Below are 27,082 nucleotides of genomic sequence, written 5' to 3'. Positions count from 1 at the left end.
AGAAATATTAATTTATGCGTTTATGACTTCGAGGTTTGATTATGTAATGCTTTATTGAGTGGTTGTTCTGCACGCTTGATAAACAAATCTCAGCTAGTCCAAAAACGCTGCAGCTATAGAGTCCATTGTGAACTAAAGTATGATCATATTAGCCCGGTTCTGCCAAACTGCACTGCCTCATCAAACATCGGATAGATTTTAAAATCTTATTATTACCTATAAAGCCCTGAATGGTTTAGCCCTCAAAAATTTGAGCGATCTTCTTATCACATTATAGTGGTCAATGAAAGAAAAAATTGTCACAATGGTCACAGAAATAACTGTTATCTGACAAAAGTAATAATAAATAAAAATTTATAAATGTTAACTAATGAAAGTCAGACATTGTTTTTCAACCATGCTTCAACAGAATTATTTAAAAAATAAACTCACTAAAACAGGCATGGACAAAAATGATGGTAATTCTAGAAAACACTGAAAATAATGTGACCAAAGGACATGTTAATTCAAGGTGTGTCCACTAATTAGCATCACAGGTGTCTACAACCTTGTAATCAGCCATTGGGCCTATATATATGGCTCCAGGTAATCACTGTGTTGTTTATGATATGGTGTGTACCACACTTCTGACATGGACCAGAGGAAGCAAAGGAAAGAGTTGTCTCAAGAGATCAGAAAGAAAATTATAGACAAGCATGTTAAAGGTAAAGGCTATAAGACCATCTCCAAGCAACTAGATGTTCCTGTGACTACAGTTGCACATATTTTATTCAGAAGTTTAAGATCCATGGACTGTAGCCAACCTCCTGGACGTGGCCGCAGGAGGAAAATTGATGACAAATCTAAGAGACGGATAATCCGAATGGTAACAAAAGAGCCTAGAAAGACTTCTAAAGAGATTCAAGGTGAACTTCATGCTCAAGGAACATCAGTGTCAGATCGCACCATCCGTCGTTGTTTGAGCCAAAGTGACTACATGGGAGACGACCAAGGAGGACACCATTGTTGAAAACGAATCATAAAAAGCAAGACTGAATATGCCAAACTACATGTTGACAAGCCACAAAGCTTCTGGGAGAATGTCCTGTGGACAGATGAGACAAAAATCGAAGTTTTTGCCAAGGCACATCAGCTGTATGTTCACAGACTAAAAATGAAGCATATCAAGAAAAGAACACTGTCCCTACTGTGAAACATGGAGGAGGCTCTGTTATGTTCTGGGGCTGCTTTGCTGCGTCTGGCACAGGGTGTCTTGAATCTGTGCAGGGTACAATGAAATCTCAAGACTATCAAGGAATTCTAGAGAGAAATGTACTAGCCAGTGTCAGAAAGCTTGGTCTCAGTCGCAGGTCATGGGTCTTGCAACAGGACAATGACCCAAAACACACCGCTAAAAACACCCAAGAATGGCTAAGAGGAAAAAATTGGACTATTGTAAAGTGGCCTCTATGAGCCCTGACCTCAATCCTATTGAGCATCTTTGGAAGGAGCTGAAACATGCAGTCTGGAAAAGGCACCCTTCAAACCGGATACAACTGGAGCAGTTTGCTCATGAGGAGGGGCCAAAATACCTGCTGAGAGGTGCAGAAGTCTCATTGACAGTTACAGGAAGCGCTTGATTGCAGTGATTGCCTCAAAAGGTTATGCAACAAAATATTAAGTTAGGGGTACCATCATTTTTGTCCAGGTCTGTTTCATGAGTTTATTTTTTTAATAATTCTGTTGAAGCATGGTTGAAAAACAATGTCTGACTTTCATTGGTTAACATTTATAGAATTTTATTTATTATTACTTTTGTCAGATTAAAGTTATTTCTGTGACCATTGTGAGTTTTTTCTTTCATTGACCAAAGGGTACCAAATAATTTTGTCCACGCCTGTATATTATATAAATCAGTTAAAAGATTTTAGGCTGCATTATTTAGATTCACTGGAACCGGGGAACATTATCTCAAAACACAATGTACTTGTGACATCGTAAAAATAATGGCATGTATGCTAATATTAGTCTTGTTTTTCTTAATCTGTTTCACAGTTTGTATCCAGAGTAGATGGTGGATCAGCACCCAGAGATTATGTCTATCAGAGACCAGAACACCTAGATGCACACACACAGCTGGCGCTTAAAATTGAACTGGCTCCAACTGGTTTCTCCCATGTTTTTTTCTTCATTCTGTATGGATGGGGTTTTGTCCCTGTTGCCAGTCCGCTCTGGCTTGCTTTTGTTGGGAACACTTAACTTCTAGCAACTATTGTCGAATTTATTACAGAGACTGGGTCTCTGCATTTAATAACAAATTATTCACTCTAGTTATTTTACTTCTACCATGTGTTCAGAGTGACCTACTTTCTATTAATTGTCTAATTGTCTTCAGCTGTGTCTTGTTAATTTAGTCACTTCCTGTGTGTGTAAGTTCCAGTTTTCTTCTGTTTAATCATCACTTCGCCTTTAAAGCGCAGTGGGTTTTTTTGTCCTGCCTGCTTGCAACTATCTTGCTATTTTGTCCATTTGTAGAGTGATTAAAACTGTTTCAGTTCATTTTTTCATTGAGTGCTCCTTCTCACAAACCACACCGTGACATAGGTTCAAATATGTACCTTTGTTATCAAAATGGACCCTTTAGGTTCAAACATGTCCCTTTTAAAAATCTACCGCCCTAATGACAGCTTTTGTACCTTCATTTCTAAGAGTGTATTTGAACTTAAAGGTATAATATATAGTATTATCAAAATTCACTGTGTTCCTGTTTTATCCTAATCTTTAGAAATAGCAGAATGTTTCACTTAAAGTGTAACATAACAAACATACAACATATTCAAATATATTTACACTAAATGTATAATTGAAATTACATTTCTTTATATGATTCAATGAATTTATAAAACCACAAGCTGGATTTAGACAGCACAGACTCCTTTTGCAAACCAACTAAAAATCTATTACATCTAAACATTAATAAATATGAATTATATGTACAATTTAGTGTCTAGTGCCTCTCGGTCTGTTCCTCTTATTTACACAATGTCCCATTTCTCCTCTTCTCTACTCTCTATCTGATCTCTGGTTTCTGCAGCTGGTGCTGTGTGTTCATCTCCTCCAGGATCCACACAGAGCTCCTCACGGACTGAAGATGAACAGGAAGCAGTTCTCCGCACTTCCTGTGTCACCCCTGCCTCCCTTCTGCCCTACTTACATTTATTAGCAAACATTTATTTGTTTGTGTATTTGCAAAATGCTGGACTTGATTTTAGAACCTTTTCTTTTTATGATTTCATGCAGGTTTCTTTATAATGTTTATACAACAGTGCTTCCAGTCTGTACTGCACTGCAACAAAACAGAGATGCTCAGAAGACAAGAAGTCTAGTGTAATGTGAGCCGTAGTGGTTCATGTATTCAGAGAGCTGTGGAGTGAATTCTGGATTTTGACAAGGCTATTCCTCTACACTTTATTGATGGCAAACATCCAGGTCCTGATGAAAGTCAACATGTGCTTGGCTGTTGTTTCTTGTTATGAACGGAAGTGTTTGGTTTCTCTAAACGCACTTTCAGCACTTTACGCCTAATAAACAGTTTCATGTTCGATTCATGTCTACCAGAAATCTCAAAGATCATTTAGGTTCTTCTTATCAAAGGTGTCTGTGGTCCTGATTACACCTCGTTAAGATGTGTTTGGTCAATCACAGTTTTTAGCGTTGAATGCTTTCGACCACATGAGCGCCTGCTCTATGAGCGCGATCCAGTCTACTTCTGGGAATAGTTGAAAGTGGACAAACTTAACCCATTCACAGCTGTATTTAGCTTTTTTTCCACTTCAGACCAATGAAAAGGCACCTTAATAAAATTCAGCTTTTGACTGCAATGCAGTGACAATGGATCATTTTTTTTTAAGATGTTGATTAAAATGTTATTTTCTTCTGCCACTAAAGCCACAAGAGCATTTTTTTACAATCAATAGTGATCGACATAAAATGTCAATGAAGTTAGAAAAGGAAACAGGATTCAGAGATCTGTTGAAATCTGTTAATAAAGTAGATTGTGAGCTCATTCAAACTGTTCAGAAGTCTATAGCAGAGCTGTTTGATTTTCCATCAGTATGAATCTGTGACCACAAGATCCTGAGCGACTCCTAATAAATAAATAACTGAAGAGTAAGAGAATATAGGAATATTCAAATATCCTAGTTAGAAACTGAAATAAATGACTGATAAATGTCTCTAGTATACATGGTCACTCTCTTAAAGTCACAGGTGTCTAAGAAAAAGAAGCAAAAATCTTGGAAAACTTTTACCCTTAACATGTTTTTTCTTCAACAAGCACCTCACAACTTTTCTTCAGGCAATGTCAAATCTAGTGAGTGTTATATAATTTATATTACATTGCATTAATAAGTATATTTCTTCATAGAACATCGTATGAATAAATCTGTGAAGTGTTTGATTCAGTGAGTTTGTGTTGTTTGTGATCCTCTCTCATCATCAGCTGCAGTATCTCTCTCAGCTGTATCAGTGCAGTCACTGTGACTCTGACTCACAGCTTTGTACGACTCAATTTTATCACTGTGTGAACACATCTTTACTGTTGATGTAGTGATAACTCTGACAGTAATAATCTCCTGTATCTTCAGTCTGACTCCACTGATGGTCAGAGAGAAATCACTTCATAGTTTGATCCACTTCCACTGAATCTAGATGGAGTTCTGAATAAAGGCTTCTTATATCCAATAAATGAGGAGTTTAGGAGCTTCTCCAGGTTTCTGCTGATACTAAGACACACAGTCACTACAGCCAGAAATCGGCTGGACTGGTTTTACAGCTGATTGTAACAGTTTCTCCTTGTTTGATGGATTTTATTTCTGGATTCTGAGTCACTGTCACTTGTCCCCAGATCTCTGAAAAAGACATTCAGTGGTTATTGGACTGTTTCATAAGATGTGTGTAATGATATTTAGTGCAGTATTTAGTCAAATATTTACCCTGAATACAGAGAGTCAGAGTCCAGATGAGGATGAGGATGTTGTTCATTGTAGTAAGTTGAGTCTTGTGTGATGATGAAGATTGTGTTGTGTTCTGCTCTCAGTCATGAAGTGTTAAACTCACAGCACTATAAACACTCTCATGTAAAGTGTCTCTATGTAAATGATCTTCAGAGGTTGGGGAGGCAGCAGAAAGAGTCTCTTGTTGTCTTTGGAGTAAACAGAGGAGTTGAGCTGAAGTCAGAGAAGATGGCACTTTAACTGCTGACTCCATCAACTGAAGACGTCGTGGTTCAGGGTCGAAACGCTTTGAGGAAGTTTGGACACCACCTGACGATCTTTCTCTGGCTGAAAGCTGGAGTCAAAAGACTGTGATGTTGTTAGCACACAGATCTAATAACAAACACTGATCTTCTACATTCTACCAATATATGATTGTTGAGAATCAGTTTCAGAATCATTGTGTGACAACATAATGTTTTAAACATTTAATCTTTTAAAGGAACACGTGCTTTGTGGATACTTCATTGGTTCTTGTGACACACACACACACACACACACACACACACACACACACACAGATTATATACTTTATTTGATTCCACATTACAAGGTAAATTCATTAGGAATCAAATCTTCTGAAAGTTCCAACACGTTTTTAAACAAGAAGCACACTGCCTTGAGTTTACCATTTCAAAGGTACAAAAACATCGCCTTTTCCAAATATACATGCTTCCTATGACAGCTGAAATAGAGCAGTACTTTGTTAGCTGTTTGGCCCTTGTTTTCCGTAACCTCCAATACAAAGTCCACTAACAACCAGCCTGTGTACATGACCCAAACTGCCAAACACAAGCACAATAAGTCGGCTCTTGTAACTCCAGGCTCTCAGTGGCAGATAGTAAAGGTTGATATTTCAGAATCTTTGTACAGTAAGAGTCCTCAATAAACAAATCAAATGCACATGACACTTCAAAATAAATGGCTGTTTTACTAGTTTGGGATATGTAAACAATGTCTGGTGTGTTGGGAATGCCTAAAAGATGTTCACAACTGAATTATACCAATGTGGCTGTACCATAGTGTGTTTGTACAACTGTCCATCAGTCCCACAGGGGATCTGGGCGGCAATAAGCTCAACAAGTCTGTCATGTCTTGCGATATACAGTCCTTTAAATGCTGGGCAGCCATTCATGATGTGCGCTACTGACTCCAGATGTTGTAGAGGTTCATGCAAAATGCAGAAGGGGGAATGTATGGGAAGTGGAAACCACAGAGAAAGGTTGTATCTTGTAGGAGAACCTGCAGGCGGGCTTTTCACACAAAATATGAGGATCTCCTCATTCAGGGTGGTATTACTGTATATGGTGTGTGACACTGAGTGGTCTGCACAGGTCAATTTGGTCAGCTTTCCCTGAAGCTTTAAGTTAGACCAATACTCCATATTACGAGCTCTTTGGATGGACATGAGAGTCTGCCTTGATGTTTTTTGATAAGAGGAAGTATGTGGTGTTGTTATAATCCAGTCTAGCTTCCACCGTAACCGATGCATCCTCCACCACTGCGCCCCCGAGACCTCTACAGGCTGAAGGCTGTGGATCCACTTTTAAGCTGCGTACCTGTTCTCCAGCATAAATTGTTTAAATCAGGCCAATCTGATCGACACACCAAACCCCTGCGCCCTTCCATCCAGCTTTCCACTGCTCTTCCTTTTAAAGCCCAAGAAGCTGTCTTCCCCTCCGCATGCCTGTAGTACCTTCCTTCTTTTAAAGTCCAGTAGCAGAGATGCTCTCGCCAATCTCCTCACGCTGGTATCATCGCAGTTCAGCATGTTAGTAAGATGTGACTGCTGTGAGGCTGTATATTCCCACATGCAGTTTGGGGGACACCGAGCCCTCCATCCTGTCTCTTTCCTGAAGATAAAGCACCTTGTAGAGTGCGTATTGAGGTACAGCCATTTCTCTTACTAATTGCACAGTTTTATTATCCATTTCACACAAAACCTTCTGTGAGATATGGACATTTGCAAAATGGTGCTGTATTTTAGAAAAGCTTTATCTCTAATCGCTTGAATCTTCATAATGACCGGAAGAGGTGATGCATCAATCAAATCCAGGCTGATGGTAAACTGATGTTCTAAATCAGTCACTTGTTCATTCCAGTCCCCAGCGATGTTGAATTTGTGACCCAGATATTTGTAAATTTCATGTCTGGCATACACTCTAAGAGGCTGGTCTAAAATGGTGAAAGAAGGTGGCTGGTCAGTCTTAGATCTATACCAGCGGTTGCCACCGCCTCCTCCTCTCCCAGAAGACCGCACATTTGCTCTGCTTTACTTGAAGGCCAGACCAGGTCAAAAACTGTTGGTGCAGGTAAGCATGTTCTTAATCACTCCTCATCGCGAGATGACCACATCACACACACACACGCACACACACACACACACACTCTCACACACACAGACACACACACACACACACACACACACACACACACACTCTTCACTGTTGTCTGATAATAGATTTATTGAGATAAAGATGAGTGATAATCAGCTGGTCATGTGATCTCAACATAAGATATTGACACATAAGTTACTGCAAAACATGAATAAATAATGAATAAATGATTAGTTAAATGTGTAAATAGAGTCAGTTCAGGTCATTTAGTGCACATTTTAACTCTTCATGAAGGTACTAATGATTTATAATAATTTTCAAATATTTTTATGTACAGATTTGACTGTAATCATGTTTATGTGAATTAATATTCACTAATAATGTGTGTTTCTCTGTCAGTGTGTTGAAGTGTTTGTGTCTCTGCTGGAGTTTGTGTTCACTCGAGTGAAGAGAGGTTTTTGTACGAGTCTTTCATTAGATCGTGATCACTGTGGTACACTTTCGGTGGAGGAACTAAACTGGTGCTCGTAAGTCTTTTTAATTCTCCAGACATACAATTTATGATTAAAATATTTATTACAGGTTTATTTTCTTCATTAGTTTTAACTCTGTGTTCATACGTAACTAAACTTCTTTTGTAGATATACAAAAATAAACAGATTTGATCTCAGAATATATATAGCAGCTACTTTCTGTAGTTCAGTCAGTGATTCTGAATCTCGCTTTGCTATCGTTGTTTTTATAATTCAGTCTTTTTAAAAACAAGAACGATTTGTCAAAAAATATATAAATTCTGTTGATTCTGTATTTTCTAATTATAAAAACATATTATTTTTAGTTACAAAATCTTTGTTTAAATTTTAGTTATAAAGAACTGAAAAGTTGAAAAATATCTAAAAGAGATTTTTCTTTGGGATGTAAAACCTAATGAAATTTAAGCAGTCGGTGTCTTCTGTGTTTAATTTCATTCATGAGATTGAATTGAAGAAGTGAAATATAAAGTGAGTCTGTAACTTGTATATTGTGTGTATATCAGCTCATTTCTAATGTTTTCTAATATATTCAGCAACATAATATTAACTTCATCTAAACTGTCACAACATTTCATCTTAAATTAGTAACATTTTTAGCTGTATTAAAAAAAATAAAACATGAGAGGACTATTTAGCGCTGGTTCTTATAATTCAGTGCTTTTAAATACAGGAACGATTTGTAAAACCAAAAAGAAAGAAAGAAAAAAAAACGAATTTATAAATTCAGTTGATTCAGTTGTTTTCTAATTACTTAACAAAAGTGATATAATTTAGTCACAAAATCTCTGTTTAAATTTCATTTATAAAGAATTAAAAATATTCAACAGAAAAAAAACACTAATCAGTCGGTGTCTTGTGTGTTTAGTTTCATTTATGACGCCTAATTGAATTAAAATGTATAGTGATTCTGTAACTTGTATATTGTGTGTATATCAGCTCATTTCTAATGTTTTCTATTATAATCAGCAACATAACTTAACTTCATCTGAACTGTGGTCACGACATTTTAGCTTAAAATAGTTATATTTTATTAGGTGTAAAATAAATTTTAAAACATGAGCGAATATTTATCCTAAAACACTAAACTACTGAATCAAGCTGTCAGTGCCCTGCTTTAGTTTAGTTTTCTTTCTGAAGTTTGATATAAATGTAGGCAGTGATCGTAGTTTGTGTTTATCACATGAACTGTGATGAGATGGTGATCGTGACTGCGCCTCACGCCTGCTGCTGAAAGTCCTGTAGAAATGCTGTGAACGCTGCAGAAGAGTGTGTTTGTGAATGTGTTGTGTTTGTCTCCTGCAGCTGGTCCCACAGAGAAGCCCTCGGTGTCTCTGCTGCCTCTTCTCTGCAGATCTCTGGAGACTCAGCCGCACTGCTCTGCCTGCTCAGCTCTTACTCTCCACAGGGGCGCAGGTGAGCTGGAGGCTGGACGACTCAGAGGTCACCGAGGGGTCGACCAGCGCAGAGAGCGAGCGGGGACGGCCTCACAGCCGCAGTAGCGCCCTGACCTCAGCAAAGCACGCTGGGAAAAGGGAGAGCAGTACGCCTGCAGAGTAACACATGATGGAGCTTCGTGACGCCTCGCTCCACAAGAGTCGCTGTTAGTCGCTCGCAGTGCTGATGTTTCTCTCCTGAAGATGAGCCGATCTGAGTGTCCTGTGTCAGGCAGGATTCACGTGAGTCTAGTGCTGCAGCTGTAGTCATTTACTGTAACTCAAGACTGAAAGAGAGCTCTAGTGTCAAAGCACTGGCTGATCTTTCAATCTGCTGTGTTTGCTGCAACATTCAATAAAGCTTCAACAAGCTCCGCTTTGTGTCCGACCACATCATTCCACAACCAACAGATCAAGACGCATGTAGTGTTTTTCACAAGCTCCATCAGTAGCAGTAAATGGAGTCAAATAAAGCTCTTGGGGCTTTGAACATGGTCTCTGGAGACAGAGCTGCTCTATTCTGAGACCGTCCACAATCACTCCACCTGACCATGAAAATGAGATTTTCAGACCGTTTGATTGGTCCATAATCTGGACGGAAACAGATGGGTTTCGCTTCTAGTCAAGCAGAACAGATGTTACTCTCAGTATATTTAAATAGCGCTATTCTAATTTTTATTTTGACAAAATAAATATATTTGGAAATATAATATATAAGGAAATATATTCTAGTGCAGGAGTATAATATCTTGACCAAAAACATAACAAATAAAAGATCAGTCAAATTATCTTTTTAACCATTTCTAGAACATTTCATTTATACTTGTATGACTTAAAATAACAATTATAAATAGAACATCATTGAATATATAAGCAGCGAAATACAATTTTCTGAAGAAACAATGCAGAAGTGAACAGTATATTTACAAACTTAAGCCTCCGAGTGTCTGAAGCAAACAAAGAAAAGAAGAGTTTAAATGTGATTTTCATCTTATCTTTGAGTGTGACTTATATTTTCTTCAGCTGTGTTTCAGACTCTGTAGAAGTTATAGACTGCTTTATCACACACACGGCCTGTGAAAGACAAGAAGAGTCCATCAATGCTTTACAGGTTTGCATCTGTGTTTTAATTTTATACGCCTGTATCTAGACCCGTGATTACAGACATAAGACATCAAATTAATAGTGATAGGCTAATAACACACACAGAAATAAATCTAATAAAAGAAATAAATAAACATAGCTAAATAAATTAATAATATTAACACTTTAAGAACATCGTAAGAATGCACTTTTAGCAAATAGCACTTATACCTGTAGTGTACTTATGTAGTGAATTAATGTGCTTCATAAAATATATTATAAATTACTTTTTAAAAAAGCAAACTGAAGCTCATTATACGCTCATTACATAAATATTATACAGTAACCATGCTAAGGCCTGCTTAATAACTGTTACTTTAAACCCATTAAAAGGTTTAAAGAATGGTTTTGCTATTTTCATACATAAAGTAAACATTGTCTTAAATATATTTCTTTAAAAGACAGAAGAAGTGACTGAATGAATTGATTGACATCATATTTAACTAAAACACTGACTTAGTTTCATCAGGAATATAATATTTGTGTTGTAAATGATATTGTGTTATGAGTGTGTGTTCTCTGATCAGTGTTGTGTGTGATTGTGTTGTAGAGCAGCTGCAGTATCTCTCAGCTGTATCAGTGCAGTCTCTGTGACTCTGACTCACAGCTTTTTGTACGACTCTTTATCACTGTGTGAACACATAACTACCACTGATATAGTGTACACTCATACAGTAATAATCTCCTGTATCTTCAGTCTGACTCTCTCTGATGGTCAGAGAGAAATCAGTCCCTGATCCACTTCCACTGAATCTAGATGGAGTTCCTGACTGGAGGCTGTTTATGTAATAAATGAGGAGTTTAGAGCTTCTCCAGGTTTCTGTTGATACCAAGACAAACAGCTACCACAGTTAGTAAGTGTTTGACTGGTTTTACAGCTGATCGTAAACAGTTTCTCCTTGTTTGATGGATTTTATTTCTGGATTCTGAGTCACTGTCATTTGTCCCCAGCTCTCTGAAAAAGACATTTTAGCTGTTTAGTGAACATTTTGACCAAATATTATACTATACTATTAGACTATATGAGATGTTGTAGTATAGTTTGTGATTTTTCATAAAATATTTACCCTGAATACAGAGAGTGAGAGTCCAGATGAGGATGAGGATGTTGTTCATTGTAGTAGTTGAGTCTTGTGTGATGATGAAGATTGTGTTGTGTTCTGCTCTCAGTCATGAAGTGTTAAACTCACAGCACTATAAACACTCTCATGTAAAGTGTCTCTATGTAAATGATCTTCAGACACAGAACGGCTGTCAGTCTCAGACCGCAGATGAATTCATTATCATCACGTTATTCATATATTCTATAAACTTATTTTGTATGTAAATATTCTCGTTCTCATGGAGCAGGAGTGTCTCTCTCTGTTTTATCTCAGTTTTTATCTACATTATAAAAAGGCTTCATTTTAACATGTACAATTTTCAGATGTTAGATCGACCTGAGTTTCATTTTTTGAGAGGGGACATTTTCTAAAAATATGCCATTAAATGTTTGATCCCGCTGTGTATTTTTGTTTTTACAATGGAGAGATTGTTGAGCGTGTATGAGTACAGTCTCTGAAGAAAACACGAGTGTGTAATGTTTAAAAGACTTATAGCTAATTATAACTTTTAGTGACGATGCAGAGTTTTCTAATGATTTTGTTATTAAAGAAATTTTAACTGTACCTGACCTTAATCATTATAACTATTTTATGTGCGCGGACTGTCAGGATCCTTCCCTGAACGTCATGTGTGTCCTGTCTTTGTTTAATGTTTCTTTCTTTGTGTTTGTCATGTGCTTCTCTTCTTCTGTCTCCTTGTTTCCTGTTACCACAGACTTGTTTAGTCCTCGTTTGTCTTAGTCTTGTCTTCCTTGTGTTCTCTGTACCTTTTATAATATCCTTGTCTTCTCTCTTGTGTTGTTAGTTTGATAACTCTACCTGTTGTGTTAACGCCAGTGTTTGCTACTGTGTCTCCTCAATCTCAGAGTCTTTGATTATTCCCTGTCTGAGTTGTCTTTGTTTTCTTGGTTTTTGTCAGTCATCTGTCCTGTCCTGTCCTGTCCTGTCCTGTCCGGTCCGGTCCTGTCCTGTCCTGTCCTGTCCTGTCCTGTCCTGTCCTGTCCTGTCCTGTTCTGTCCTGTCCTGTCCTGTCCTGTCCTGTTGTTCTGTCTGTCCTGTCCAGCTGGCTGTGGACTGGCTTCACCTTACTACTATCAGAGCTCTGGTCATTATCTTCTCAGTGTCTTCACCTCTCTGGTCAACCGTCATCTGGGGCTGACTCAGTCTCCTCTCAGCCTGACTACTGTCTGGACTGTGTTCACTTCTCTCATCTAGTCTACCTGTTTCTTAAATAAAGCTGTTGACACTCACCGTGTTTTTGAGTCCTCTCTTCAGATCCCTGACACGTCATCAGCTTGAGTTCAGTTTATGAGAACAGCTTCTAACTCTCCATTAACACACAAGTATGAAGAAAACAACACACATATTAAGAACTGTTTTGTTTGTCCTCAAGCTTATTGTTAGTCGTATTAAACTCAATCACACACCGCTTAAAACCAGTCTTAAGTTGCTGAAGAATATCTGTAACAACAAACACATTGCATTGGTCAAAATGAATGATGTTTCTTTTATTCCTAAAATGATTAAGTAAAGATCAAGTTCCATGAAGACATTTGGTAAACTTACATTTTGATTAGTAATATGCATAGCTAAGAACTTAATATGGATAACTTTAAAGGTGATTTTTTTTTAACCAGTGAATCTTGTTTTTTAGAGTCTGAGGGTCATTTAGGTGTTTTTTAATTCCAGGTGTGTTTTCATGCATCTTCACTGAAGAGATGATTGAGTTTGGTCACACCACCATAAAGTCCAGATCAGTGAAGTGTCTCCTGTGATGTTTGTTATCTGTAGGTTTCTCTCATCTTCTATGATCATGGAGCTCAACTCAAATGACCATCAGGTTCTCTGTCATCAGTTTAGACAAGGCCTTTCTCCATTAATTGCTCAGTTTGTCCAGAAGATCAGTTGTAGGAGAAGTCCTGTTTGTTACAAACGCTCTTTCATTAAGAGAGACCACGTGCTTCTATGAATCTTCAAAGCTGCAGATTTTGTTTTGTACAATTCTCCAGATCTGTGTCTCGATACAATGCAGTCTCTGTGGTCTACGGACACTTTCTTGTACTTCATGGCTAGGTTCTGCTCTCTGACATACACTGTTAACTGTGGGACCTTTCAGAAGCATGTCAAGTCAAGGTGTAGAAACATTTCAAGATGATCAGTGGAAACAAAATGAACTCTCTACATAGTACATAGTAATGTCTTTCTACTTTAAGGACATTGACAAGAATGTAGTGGAGTGAAAAGTATGATATTTGTCTTTTGTAAAGTTAATGTTATAAGTTTCCAGAAAATAAAACAAAAGTACAAATTAAAAAACTCATGTAAATGTACTTTGTTGCTGTCTAACTCTGCTCCTAATACGTCTCCTGCACATTGACTAAGATCTTTTGCCTGATGTTTCACAACTATATCATATAAATGAATCTTCGCTCTGAAGTCTTTGATTCAATGTGTTTGTGTTGTTTGTGATCCTCTCATCATCAGCTGCAGTATCTCTCAGCTGTATCAGTGCAGTCACTGTGACTCTGACTCACAGCTTTTTGTACGACTCTCTTTATCACTGTGTGAACACATATTTACTGTTTGGGTAGTGAAAACTCTGACAGTAATAATCTCCTGTATCTTCAGTCTGGACTCCTCTGATGGTCAGAGAGAAATCACTGTCAGATCCACTTCCACTGAATCTAGATGGAGTTCCTGACTGGAGGCTGTTAACTCTATATATCAGGAGTTTAGGAGCTTCTCAGGTTTCTGTAAGTACCAGTGTAAGTAGTCACCACCATACACTCTGCTGCTGGTTTTACAGTTTATTGTGACGTCTTGTCCTTGACCTGTTGTTATTAATGATGGACTCTGAGTTACAGTGATCTGTCCTCTACACTCTGAAAGAGAAAACAAAAATAACATTTAAATATTTGATGTACATTTCACATTTCAAAGAATGAATAATAATCATCAACTTTTATCAAACAAACCTTGAGCAAACAGCGTGAGAGTCCAGATGAGGATGAGGATGTTGTTCATTGTAGTAGTTGAGTCTTGTGTGATGATGAAGATTGTGTTGTGTTCTGCTCTCAGTCATGAAGTGTTAAACTCACAGCACTATAAACACTTTCAGAGCACTGAAGCATGTCTGATGATGTAAAGAAGTGGGCGGGTTTAGCTTGATCTCTGCTAATTAAGTAACTGATAAATCAGTATAAATGATTAGTTTGTTATTTTAATTGCAATATATGTTTAAAAAGAAGAAAAAAGATTTTTAGAGAATTTAGAATGCTATGATATTTAGATTTTTCCAACATTATCATCAACAGCAGAAACAACATTTAAATATTTATGGTTTTTCAATGTTTGAATAAACAGACAATATTGATTCAAAGATTCAACGTTAATTTACACTGAAACAATGACATTTTGATACGGAAAATCATTTTATGTGGCCTTTTGTCATTACTATAAAGATCAACTTATAGAATCAATTATAGATCAACAAAGTCATTTTTCAAGTATTTCTTTTATATTTTACACTGTGAATGGGACAATAATTACATTACAGCACACACATCTGCCCCGGAGCTGATGTTTCTGTTAATAGACACTACATTTATTAGCAAAAATGTATTAATTTGTGTATTTGCATAATGCTGGACTTGATTTTAGAACCTTTTCTTTTATGATTTCATGCAGGTTTCCTTACAGTGTTACATCCCTATCATTGTGATCTTCTGCTTTATACTGTTCAGTGCTTTGATGCAACCTGTGATGTTAAAAGCGCTATATAAATAAAAATGATTGATTGATAAACTCAGAACGCCTGTGAAAGAGCAACAGTTGACACGAATGTGAAAGAAACAGTGAAGACATGACTGAGAAAGCTTGTGTAATGCTCACCAGAGTACATTTAGATCTGGACAGATCTCATGGAGAGACGGAAAGGTCAACTTCTTGAGACTGACTCTGAGAACAATCTTACTCTTTTCTTTATATGAAGTGCTGCTGGTCTTATGTCACTGCAGGAGTGTGTACGGTGGGTTCTTAAAGCAGTTTCATATTTCTTGACAGGGTATTAAAGGGGTGTTTCTGTTTCACAGCTTTGTTTTGTTTTACCTTCTTTCAACTACAAGCTATTTGTGTATTATTATAGCAATGTATGTATGTGTATATATATATATATATATATATATTGTGGCGAGAGGAGCCAACCACAGACACAGTGGGTGTGGCGTCAGGCTTTTTTATTAACAGAAATATACAAAATAAAGTGTCCACGGGGAAAAGTGCCCACAATAAACAGGGGAACTGGTGTCCTCACATGCTGCAGGGGAAGAGCAGGTCGGGTAGTGTTCCAGGGGAAAGGTGCAGGTAAGGGGTGGAGTCACGGCGCCCGCACGCGCCTCCTCTCTCTGGTCCGGCGCAAGGGCAGCGGCTTTTCCCGCGGCTTCTCCAACACATTTCCGGTCGCCAGTCAGACAGTGCCGTGTGATTTTGGCTGATCGGGCTAAACGCTTTCTGTGGGGAGTAAAAGAAGAGCGGTTAGTGTCTGTGTTCATGGAGGCGAAATGCTCCCGGCCAGCGTGCACGTGGCTTTCTTATGCCGCTTTGCTGATTGGGGGCAGCTGGGACCGATCAGCCTGTGACGAGCAGGTGCACATGGGACGCCACTGCCAGTGTCCGCAGTTGGTGTCAACAACCAGGGGACCGTGGTCACAAGGTCGAGACTTGGCCCTGTTCCTCTTCCATATTTTAAAGAGGTTGACATGGTACAGCTGGTCAGGTCTTTGGTGGTCGAAGCGGTGCAGTCTGTATGTGACCGGGCCGATTCTTTCCACCACGGTGTAGGGTCCCAGCCAGTTTGTTAAGAACTGCACGCAGCCGTAGGAACGAGGACCATGACCTTGTCACCAGGCTGGAATTCCTGTGGTTGGGCTGCCCAGTTGTTAGTGCCGCTGTTGGGCCTACTGAGTCTTGCACAGGTGGTCCCGGACTAACAGCATGGCGCTGCCTATCCGCTCTCATCTCCTTGACATGCTCTACAACGGTGCGATGGGCTGCTGGCTGCCCGCTCACCCTAACCCTAGCTTCCAGGTTTCCTTGGCGGCTCGTGGTGGACGATGCAGCCAGCCAGCCAGCGTGCAGGGGTGCCGGATCTTCCATTGGAATCGCTCGTCGTGAGCAGAGGAACCGCTGGCCTGTTGACTGGTCGTGGCGTGCCCTCCGGTGCCTGTCGCTCCCTGGACCACCCCTGGGGAAAAGGCGCGCTTGCTCTCAGACTCCTGATGTTGGGTCGTACCACCGCTCCACCACCGCCTCAACGAGCTCCATGGTGGTAGCTGGGTTCCTCATCCTGACAGCTTGTCTGTGTAAGCGGGAAGGGCTCTTAGGAAACGATCGACTGCGACCTGCTGCGCCGCTTGACCCGCTAGCGCTCAGGCGGGAGACGTGGTTGTACTACCAGCGGGGAAATGCTGGGCTGCGGCGATGGTGAAAGGCTGAGCCAGGAGAGAATCTCTTGGGGGTACTTCTGGTTAGCTCTCCGCCGCCTCGCTGGAAAGGGAGAAATACGCACGCTACGCCTCGCCAGTTAACAGGGGCCAGTATCCGTGCTCACTCTCTGGTGCCAACCTTCTGAATTGGCAGTTGTCTCGAACATTAGCAGGAATGCTCGGATCGCCATGTGTGGACATTTTTGGTAGCAACTTGGTGGCTTGGGCTCTGGGGTCAGGCAGCGGAATGCTCCGTTTCGCCCTGTCGAGTCGCCAGATGCTCGACGATTTGTTGCTGACGGACGCTGACCTCGGTGAGCCATTGTAGCAGTTCTTCCATGGTGGGGGGGAGTGCTATGCCAAGCGGTAAACTAAAAGGGAAATAGAAAAAACAAGGGGTGAAGATGAGATCGCTTGTCGGTGTTTCTTCACACTTGCCCACATTCTCCACCAGTGTGACGGGTGAAGAAGCACACAGCAAGGAGGGCTCAAATCAAAACCTTGGAGGGTGGAGTTATTTAACAAAGAAAGATTTTGTAACACTTTGCATGTCTTTATAGTCATTTTTGTTCAGTTTAATGCATCCATGCTAAAAAAAAGTAGATTCATTTATTTAATAACGCCACGTGTTGAGGTTTTTACACTTCTTCTCAGTTCTCATTTACCAAACCAGTTCATACACGCTTTCTTCGAAAATGACTGTGTGTGTGTGTGTGTGTGTATATATATATATATATATATATATATATATATATATATATATATATATATATATATATATATATATATATATATATCAGTACCTGACAGCAGTGATTCTGGTCTGGAACACACTTTCTTGGACACAGCAGCAGAGAGGACAGCTGTGAAGGACAGACTGAAAGCTGCCGGTCATAACCTCATAACACTGGTCCTGTAACGAAGCAACAATTGACATGAATGTGAGTGGAGCCTAACGACAAGCTGAGTGTGTCATCATTACATTTCAGTGTGATATTGTCTCAAGGTCAGTTTTATTGATTTTTTTATCTGTACTTCCTTCCGACAGCTGCAGATTCTCTCTTCTCTCTTTCTGTCTTTCTTTTATTCCCTTTACTCTTTCTTTTTTCAGGGAAGCTGACAGAATTACACTGACCGTATATATAAAGAGCGAGAGATATATTGCCATATCATTTTCTCCATAAACAGTTGCCTGATATTAACACAAAAATATCAGAATTCAGAGGAATTTAGTAATTTCTTGAGTTCTGAAATGGATTCTTGCTGTAAAGGGTTTTAACAAGTGGGTTTAATGAGAGTTTAATGTCAGGGGTAAGGTTACCTTTCTGACTTTCTTTGTGAGGCCAGCATCGTCACATTTATTGACTGAAGTGTTTCAAAAGACAACTTCAAAAGTTTATTGCTAAATGAGCAAATAATGTCAGATCATTTCAAACCTTTTTTTAGGCTCAAAAAATGGACCCTTTAGGTACAAATATGTCCCTTTAAAAATCTACCGCCCCAGTGACAGCTTTTGTACTCTTTATTTTTAAGTGTGTATTTGCACTAAAAGGTATAATATACAGTATTATCATAATTCACTAAGTTCCTGTTTCATCCTAATCCTTAGATATATCACATTAACTCTCTGTCCACTAAAAGACACACTGCAATCATCTGCAAATGTACAGCTTTATTCAAATATATTTACACTATATGTATAATTGAAATTACATTTCTTTATATGATTCAATGAATTTATAAAACCACAAGCTGGTTTTAGACAGCACAGACTCCTTTTGCAAACCAACTAAAAATCTATTACATCTAAACATTAATAAATATGAATTATATGTACAATTTAGTGTCTAGTGCCTCGGTCTGTTCCTCTTATTTACACAATGTCCCATTTCTCCCTTTCTCTACTCTCTATCTGATTTCTAGCTCTGGTTTCTGCTGGTGCTGTGTGTTCAGCTCCTCCAGGATCCACACAGAGCCCCCTCACGGACTGAAGATGACCAGGAAGCAGTTCTCTGCACTTCCTGTGTCACTTCTGCTCTCCCTATACAAACAGTCGAAAGCATTGATCCAGACTGATCCCAACGACACAATCCAGCCGTGACTGCTGTGATTCAGAAAGTGTGTGTCACTGGTCTTACACCTGTTCAGTTTAACCAGGGTGGCTCTCAATGTCCTCTAAACTGGGCCGGTCTGATGCCGATGCACTGAGACACCAGCTAATCAGCTGACGGCACTCTGTTACACACAACACAGCCTTCAGCAACACAAAAAAGCACACGCTTCACCTGGATCTGGACGCGATGTCCGCCTCTTGCCTGTAGACAGCTCTCTAGGGAAGGTCAGCCTGCTTTTGGAGGTGACCCTGCGTGCTCCTCTGAAGGGGAAACAGCCGCACAGGATGCTGTAGAGCGTCACCTCCGACCGACCAAAATCAGAGCCGGTCCTGCGTGAGTAGCGGTGCTGCCGAAACCACTCAGGAGGGGCGTATTCAAGAGTGCCTGAGAGACACAAGACCACAAACGTCCGATCAAAATCTTCCCTTTGGTGTTCACAAACATATGACTGCAGTGAGATCAAAGCAACCTGCAAAGTGTTGGTAGGCTGAGTCTTGCAGCAGATCTCCACAGCCAAGTCCAGCAGCTTGATGTCGTGGGACTCAGTGGAGATCAGAAGGTTCTCAGGTTTGACGCCCCGGTGCAGGACTCCGCGCTCTCGCAGTGTTTCAGCGCCCGTGATCAGCTGCAGCAGGACTTTTTGGCCAGAGTCTCTCCAGACATCCGCTCTCCTCGCAGAAACTCTGGAGATCTTGGCAAGGAACGGGACGCCCAGGATCATGGTGTAGCGCCTGCGATGGTCGAACCACTCCAGCAGCTGCAGGACGCTTGGGCAGGCAGGAGCCGAATTGACCAGGGTCATCAAAGCCACCTCCAGCGGCAGCAGACCCTGACCTTCCTGCAGAGACCAAAGATCCGTTACATCCAGAGCTGAATGCAGATTCACAACAGATTCACCTTCAACTCACCACGCTCAGCTGTCTCTGGCGCCCTGCTTTTGCAAACGTATTTGATGGCAACCTGTGAACAGATAAACCACAGGAAATCACGCATTCACTGATATGGCCATTTCTAAAAGCTGTTTGAATGAAGCAGGAAGGAAATGTCTTACTGGCAGTCTGTCGGACCTCATGATCCCAGCATGCACCGAGCCGATCCACCTCGCCCAGCAATGGGCCCTTGACATACGCTTCTGAAACGCACAAGAAATGTATAAACAGAACATTTTCTATTAATAACCGAGTCATGACATCTTTGATAATCCTGACCTCTGCGGAGCGTTTGGCTGGTCTTGTGTTGGAGGTGGACGTGCCTTCATCCTCCCGGCCGCCGCTTCTGCCGCTTCCTTTTCCTGTGAGGCTGATCTGTGGACACAGAAACAGCCAGGTCAGAAGGCAGAGGTGCGATGTATCCTGGTAGCTCTTGGCTCAGGGGCTGCTCTGGGTCACGATCACCAGAGCCTCGCCTCCCATCCTCCTGAGCAGCCGCCTGAGAGATACCAGCGCCCTGGATCTGGAGCGGCCTGAGGCTGAAATATTACACACTTACAATACTTCATACTGTTTTATTAACAGTCAGTCAGTAATCAAAACATATCAAAACATTAATCAAAACACACAGTTTATCTGTCACGTGGAACAAGATATACATCACTTAACTTAAATATAACGGTTGCACAAGCTGTCAAACAATGCACATACCAATAATAAATATCCTAAAATAATCAATTAAAAACATACCTCGCTTTCGCCTGAGTGAGCCATTGACGACCTCCTCCAAACTCCTCAAAATAAGAAAATAGGGAGAAAGAAAGAAAAGTAATAGAAAAAACGAAATACAATAATAATACAAGACACAAGTGCAGAAATAAGTTTAGTTATAGAACAAATAACAGTTTAAAACTCTTCTCCAAGAAAATCCGCTGATCTCCGCTCTGAAATAAAAGTCTTCTTCTCGGAATCCTCCGATGAGCTTCAGAAAGCAACAAGATCTGATCAGAAAATACTCAAATGTCTCTTCGTCTCACAACCAACAGATAGCGATGGGTTCGAGTGTTTATATATTCAGTCAGAACTCATAACACGCGCCGCTATAGCAACTAAGACGCTAATCACGACGGCGCTTACGCTAGTTCCAGCATCGCGCATGCATGTCAGCACGAGTTGAATATTTATGCAATTATTCATTTCTATTTTAAATTTAATTATGGTTTTTAATCTAAACACTTTAATTATTTAACAACTTAGCTCTGTTTCTAAAATAGTTTTAAATCAGTTTTGTTTATACATGAATGTGCGCTTAAACGAACGAGTCAATGATTCAGTTAGACACTCATAAAGTACAGACTCCTGAATGAATCAAGTCTTTTGAACTAATCATTTGAACGTATGATTCGGTGATAAAAACAGTTACTTGCCACCAACTACTGGCAGTTTTAGTTTCATTTGTAAACTACAATTTCAGATTTAAAATCATTTAATATTTTTGTTTAAAATCAGTTCACATTTCTGTATTAAATGTTTTGTGTGAAACCATCTTAAAATAGACTACTGTAAAAATGCTGTTCTCACTTAGATTTGTTGTCATGTTTTCAGCCAAAATATCAAACAATTCTTAAATTAAGAAGGATTTTCTCGACATTAAGTTTACTGACAGAGTTTTCTGATAGAACAAAATAACTATAAATTTTTGACTAATTTAATCTTTCCTTAAAACAAGACAATAATTTTGATTTGTCTAGAAAATCTAGATATTTTGTCCGGAAACAAGACAAAAAAATGTAAGAAAACCATAATGAAAGAAATTGCTTGAAAACGGCATATTGACATTTGTATATCATATTAAAATCAGCTAACTAAATGTATTACATATAAACTCACTTCTATTTGTTGTGCTGACTTTTATTAAAAATATATCCGATCAATTTCTGACATTCCTAAAGCATCTGAAACCCTGAAACATAAAAATGACTGGTGATTTAAAAAAATCACATTGATTTTGCCTTTTGATGTCTATTCATGCCATTTAATTTTTTTTGGAAAGATAGTCCTAGTGTCCTCTACAGAGGATATAAAATAAAATATGAATAAAATATATTTTTTTCAAAATGTTATTTTTTCTTATGACTTAATGTAATGACACGAAAATATACTTAATTCAAAAAACATTTTTTTCTATGGGTCAGGAGGAAAAGATAATGAAGTTATAAAAGACTAATAATAATAATTTCTTCCACAGATTATTTTGGTCTCATGGGTCGAGTCATGCTCAATACGCACCTGTTTGAAGAAGAGCGGACCACATCAGATTTTGAGATGTGGCAGCACAAATAGGTTTGTTGTTGATTATTTTATAAGCCTACTTTTTTTATATTGTGCATAAATTTAAGGCAGGTCGTATTTTTGCTGAAGTGTGTTTAGTTTGAGTCGTGGCAGGACAGACAGGTATGCTGTTGACCTCATTCTCAGTGTACTCTGTTGTCTTTGTACTGTGTATAAAAACACATTGAAATTTATTGAGGTTAACTCAAGATTAATCATTATTGTTCTCACTCATCGTTAATTTCCTTTTTTATTTCTCATTAATGCATATGCTCTACAAACATTGAATAATGTGAATTTACATGGAAGTGAACAGATTATTTGTAGCTTTTTCTTTGCACTACGTAGAAAGGAATTGATAGAGACTGAGCCTGCTGTGAGGACACAGCTGAAAGGAGAGTCTTCACAGAGAGTCAAGTGACTTTTATTTTGTGTGCGTCTGTAATTTCGTTATTTAACATTTTCATAAACCACCCACATAAACTACTTTAGAGGTCTGCTTAAGAGTGACTGCTTAATGTCAGTTAGAATTTTTTTCTTCATTTTGGCAGAGTTCAGTCAAATATCAGGCAAAAACCTGCAAACCGAATTCTTTCAGGAACCGGACAGATTCACAGACCGTTTCATTGGTAAATTAGAATAGAGATGAGTCTTTAAAAGAACTTGCACTTTTAAGAGAGCTAGTAAACTTGTTTAGGACAGTTTGTTTTCCAACACTGTTTCCTGTTGGAGTACTTGCCGTGTGCACAATGTAAAGTCGCGTTATAGAGTAAAACTTGGTGTTAAACGGAAATTAAGGACGTTTTAAGAGAACTTTGTTAAAATGGTCTATGTTTGTGTACTGTTTACTGAAAATTGGCAGTGTGCTTTTTTTTGATTCAAGGTAAAGATTTTTATTAAAGAGAACTTGTGTTAATATACTGTTACGTGACAGATTCTCAATGTGAGCTGAGCGGTTTTGTTCTTCAGGCAACGATGTGTCAAGATCGAGGACAGACAGACACCTGCTGGTCATAACATATCTCTGCGAGGATTTCCAATCAGGTTTTTAGACCGCACCATAGTACTGAGACTGCTCTCATTAGAGTTACTAATGACCTGCTTCTATCATCGGACTGTGGTTTTATCTCGCTATTAGTGCTATTAGATCTTAGTGCAGCATTCGATACTATCGATCACCACATTCTCTTGGATAGACTAGAAAACTAAGTTGGCATTAGAGGAAGCGCCTTAGCATGGTTTAAACCATATCTATCTGACCGCTATGATGAGGTATCATATCGCTCACAAGTGAAATATGGAGTTCCTCAAGGCTCAGTGCTAGGACCGTTATTTTTCAACCCATACATGTTACCTCTGGGAGATATTATCAGGAGACATGGTGTTAGCTTTCACTGCTATGCTGATGATACTCAGCTCTATATTTCAGCGCAGCCTGGTGATACACACCAAATTGAGAATCTAACAGAATGCATAGTCGATATAAAAACTGGATGATGAGTAACTTCTTTAATGCTAAATTCTGAAAAAAACAGAGGTGCTAATAATTGGACCTAAAAACCCCACATATAATAATCCAGAACACAGTCTAAGACTTGATGGCTGCTCTGTTAATTCTTCATCATCAGGTAGGAACCTAGGTGTGCTGTTTGACAGCAGTCTTTCCTTCGAAAACCATGTTTCTAGCATCTGTAAAACTGCGTTTTTCCATCTTAAAAATATATCTAAATTACGACCTATGCTTTCAACCTCTAATGCAGAAATATTAATTCATGCGTTTATGACCTCGAGGTTTGATTATTGTAATGCTTTATTGAGTGGTTGTTCTGCACGCTTGATAAACAAACTTCAGCTAGTCCAAAACGCTGCAGCTAGAGTCCTTACTAGAACTAGGAAGTATGATCATATTAGCCCGGGTTCTCTCAAAACTGCACTGGCTCCTATCAAACATCGGATAGATTTTAAAATCTTATTATTACCTATAAAGCCCTGAATGGTTTAGCTCCTCAAAATTTGAGCGATCTCTTATCACATTATAGTCCTGCCCGTCCGCTGTCGTGCTCAAAACTCTGGCTATTTGATAATACCTAGAATATCAAAATCGACTGGAGATCCTTTTTTCTATCTAGCACCTAAACTCTGGAACAATCTCCCTAACGCTGTTCGGGAAGCAGACACACTCTGCCAGTTTAAATCTAGATTAAAGATCTAGATCTTTTTAACTTAGCCTACACATAACACACCAACACACTTATATTATTTAAATCAGTTAAAAGATTTTTAGGCTGCATTATTTAGATTCACTGGAACCGGGAACATTACTCTAAAATACAATGTACTTGTGACATCGTAAAAGAATGGCATGTATGCTAATATTAGTCTTGTTTCTTTCTTAATCTGTTTCACAGTTTGTATCCAGAGTAGATGGTGGATCAGCACCCAGAGATTATGTTCATCAGAGACCAGAACACCTAGATGCACACACACAGCTGCGTTTAAAATTGAACTGGCTCCAACTGGTTTCTCCCATGTTTTTTTTCTCTATTCTGTATGAATGGGGTTTTGGTCCTTTGCCGCTGTCGCCTCTGGCTTGCTTTGTTGGGGACACTTAACTTCTAGCAACTATTGTCAAATTTATTACAGAGACTGTCTCTGCATTTAACAGCAAATTATTCACTCTCGTTATTATACTTCTCCCATGTGTTCAGAGTGACCTACTTTCTATTAATTGTCTAATTGTCTTCAGCTGTGTCTTGTTAATTTAGTCAGTTCCTGTGTGTATTTAAGTTCCAGTTTTCTTATGTTTAATCTTCACTTCTCGTCTTTAAAGCGTGTGGGTTTTTTTTGTCCTGCCTGCTTGCAACTATCTTGCTATTTTGTCAATTTGTAGAGGATTAAAACTGTTTCAGTTCATTTTTCTCATTGAGTGTTCCTTCTCACAAACCACACCGTGACATAGGTTCAAATATGTCCCTTTTAAAAATCTACCGCCCAGTGACAGCTTTTTTACCTTCATTTCTAAGAGTGTATTTGCACTAAAAGGTATAATATACAGTATTATCATAATTCACTGTGTTCCTGTTTCATCCTAATCCTTAGAAATAGCAGAATGTATCACTTAAAGTGTAACATAACAAACAAATACACATTAACTCTCTGTCCACTAAAAGACACACTGCAATCATCTGCAAACATACAGGCTTTATTCAAATATATTTACACTAAATGTATAATTGAAATTACATTTCTTTATATGATTCAATAAATTTATAAAACCACAAGCTGGTTTTAGACAGCACAGACTCCTTTTTTAAACCAACAAAAAATCTATTACATCTAAACATTAATAAATATGAATTATATGTACAATTTAGTGTCTAAGGCCTCGGTCTGTTCCTCTTATTTACACAATGTCCCATTTCTCCCTTTTCTCTACTCTCATTCTGAAAAACACACTTTAGCTAAAAACCCAATCTCTATCTGATCCCAGGCTCTGGTTTCTGCTGGTGCTGTGTGTTCAGCTCCTCCAGGATCCACACAGAGCTCCTCACGGACTGAAGGTGACCAGGAAGCAGTTCTCCACACTTCCTGTGTCACTCCTGCTTTGACAAGGCTATTCCTCTAAACTTTAATGATGGCAAAGCATCCAGGTCCTGATGAAAGTCAACATGTGCTTGGCTGTTGTTTCTTGTTATGAACGGAAGTGTTTGGTTTCCTCTAAACGTACTCAGCACTTTACGTCTAATAAACAGTTTCATGTTGGATTCATGTCTACCAGAAATCTCAAAGATCATTTAGGTTCTTCTTATCAAAGGTGTCTGTGGTCCTGGTTACACCTCGCGTTAAGATGTGTTTTGGTCAATCACAGTTTTTAGCGTTGAATGCTTTCGACCACATGAGCGTCTGCTCTATGAGCGCGATCCAGTCTACTTCTGGGAATAGTTGAAAGTGGACAAACTTAAACCATTCACAGCTGTATTTAGCTTTTTTCCACTTCAGACCAATGAAAAGGCACCTTAATAAAATTCAGCTTTTGACTGCAATGCAGTGAACAATGGATGATTTTTAAGATGTTGATTAAAATGTTATTTTCTTCTGCCACTAAAGCCACAAGAGCATTTTTACAATCAATAGTGATCGACATAAAATGTCAATGAAGTTAGAAAAGGAAACAGGATTCAGAGGTCTGTTGAAATCTGTTAATAAAGTAGATTGTGAGCTCATTCAAACTGTTCAGAAGTCTATAGCAGGGCTGGGTGATTTTCCATCAGTCCTGCAGTAGAATATGAATCTGAATATGAAACATTTATTAATCTGTGACCACGAGATGCTGACCGACTCTAATAAATAAATAACTGAAATATAGGAATTTCCAATATCCTAATTAGAGACTGAAATAAATGACTGATAAATGTCTCAGTATAAATGGTCACTTTCTTAAAGCCACAGGTGTCTAAGAAAAGAAGCAAAAACTGGGAAAACTTTTACAGTGAACATATTTTTTCTTCAGCAAGCACCTCACAACTTTTCTTCAGGCAATGTCAAATCTAGTGAGTGTTATGTAATTATATTACATTGCATTAATAAGTATATTTCCTCCTTAGAACATCATATAAAAAAATCTGTGAAGTGTTTGATTCAATG

At 38.9% G+C, this 27,082-nt stretch overlaps 3 pseudogenes; 1 reads left to right on the top strand and 2 right to left on the bottom strand.

The window, feature by feature from the left end:
* Positions 1-27,082, bottom strand: part of LOC122332336 — an 82,573-nt pseudogene that overhangs the window by 46,685 nt on the left and 8,806 nt on the right.
* The window catches only part of LOC122332337, a 110,492-nt pseudogene that overhangs the window by 77,363 nt on the left and 6,047 nt on the right, over positions 1-27,082 (top strand).
* Positions 14,139-14,647, bottom strand: LOC122332354 (annotated as a pseudogene).

The sequence above is a fragment of the Puntigrus tetrazona genome, unplaced genomic scaffold, assembly GCF_018831695.1.
Source record: "Puntigrus tetrazona isolate hp1 unplaced genomic scaffold, ASM1883169v1 S000000009, whole genome shotgun sequence".
Lineage (NCBI taxonomy): Eukaryota > Metazoa > Chordata > Actinopteri > Cypriniformes > Cyprinidae > Puntigrus > Puntigrus tetrazona.
The sequence above is the reverse complement of the archived record's forward strand: the minus strand, read 5'-3'. Positions and strand labels throughout refer to the sequence as shown.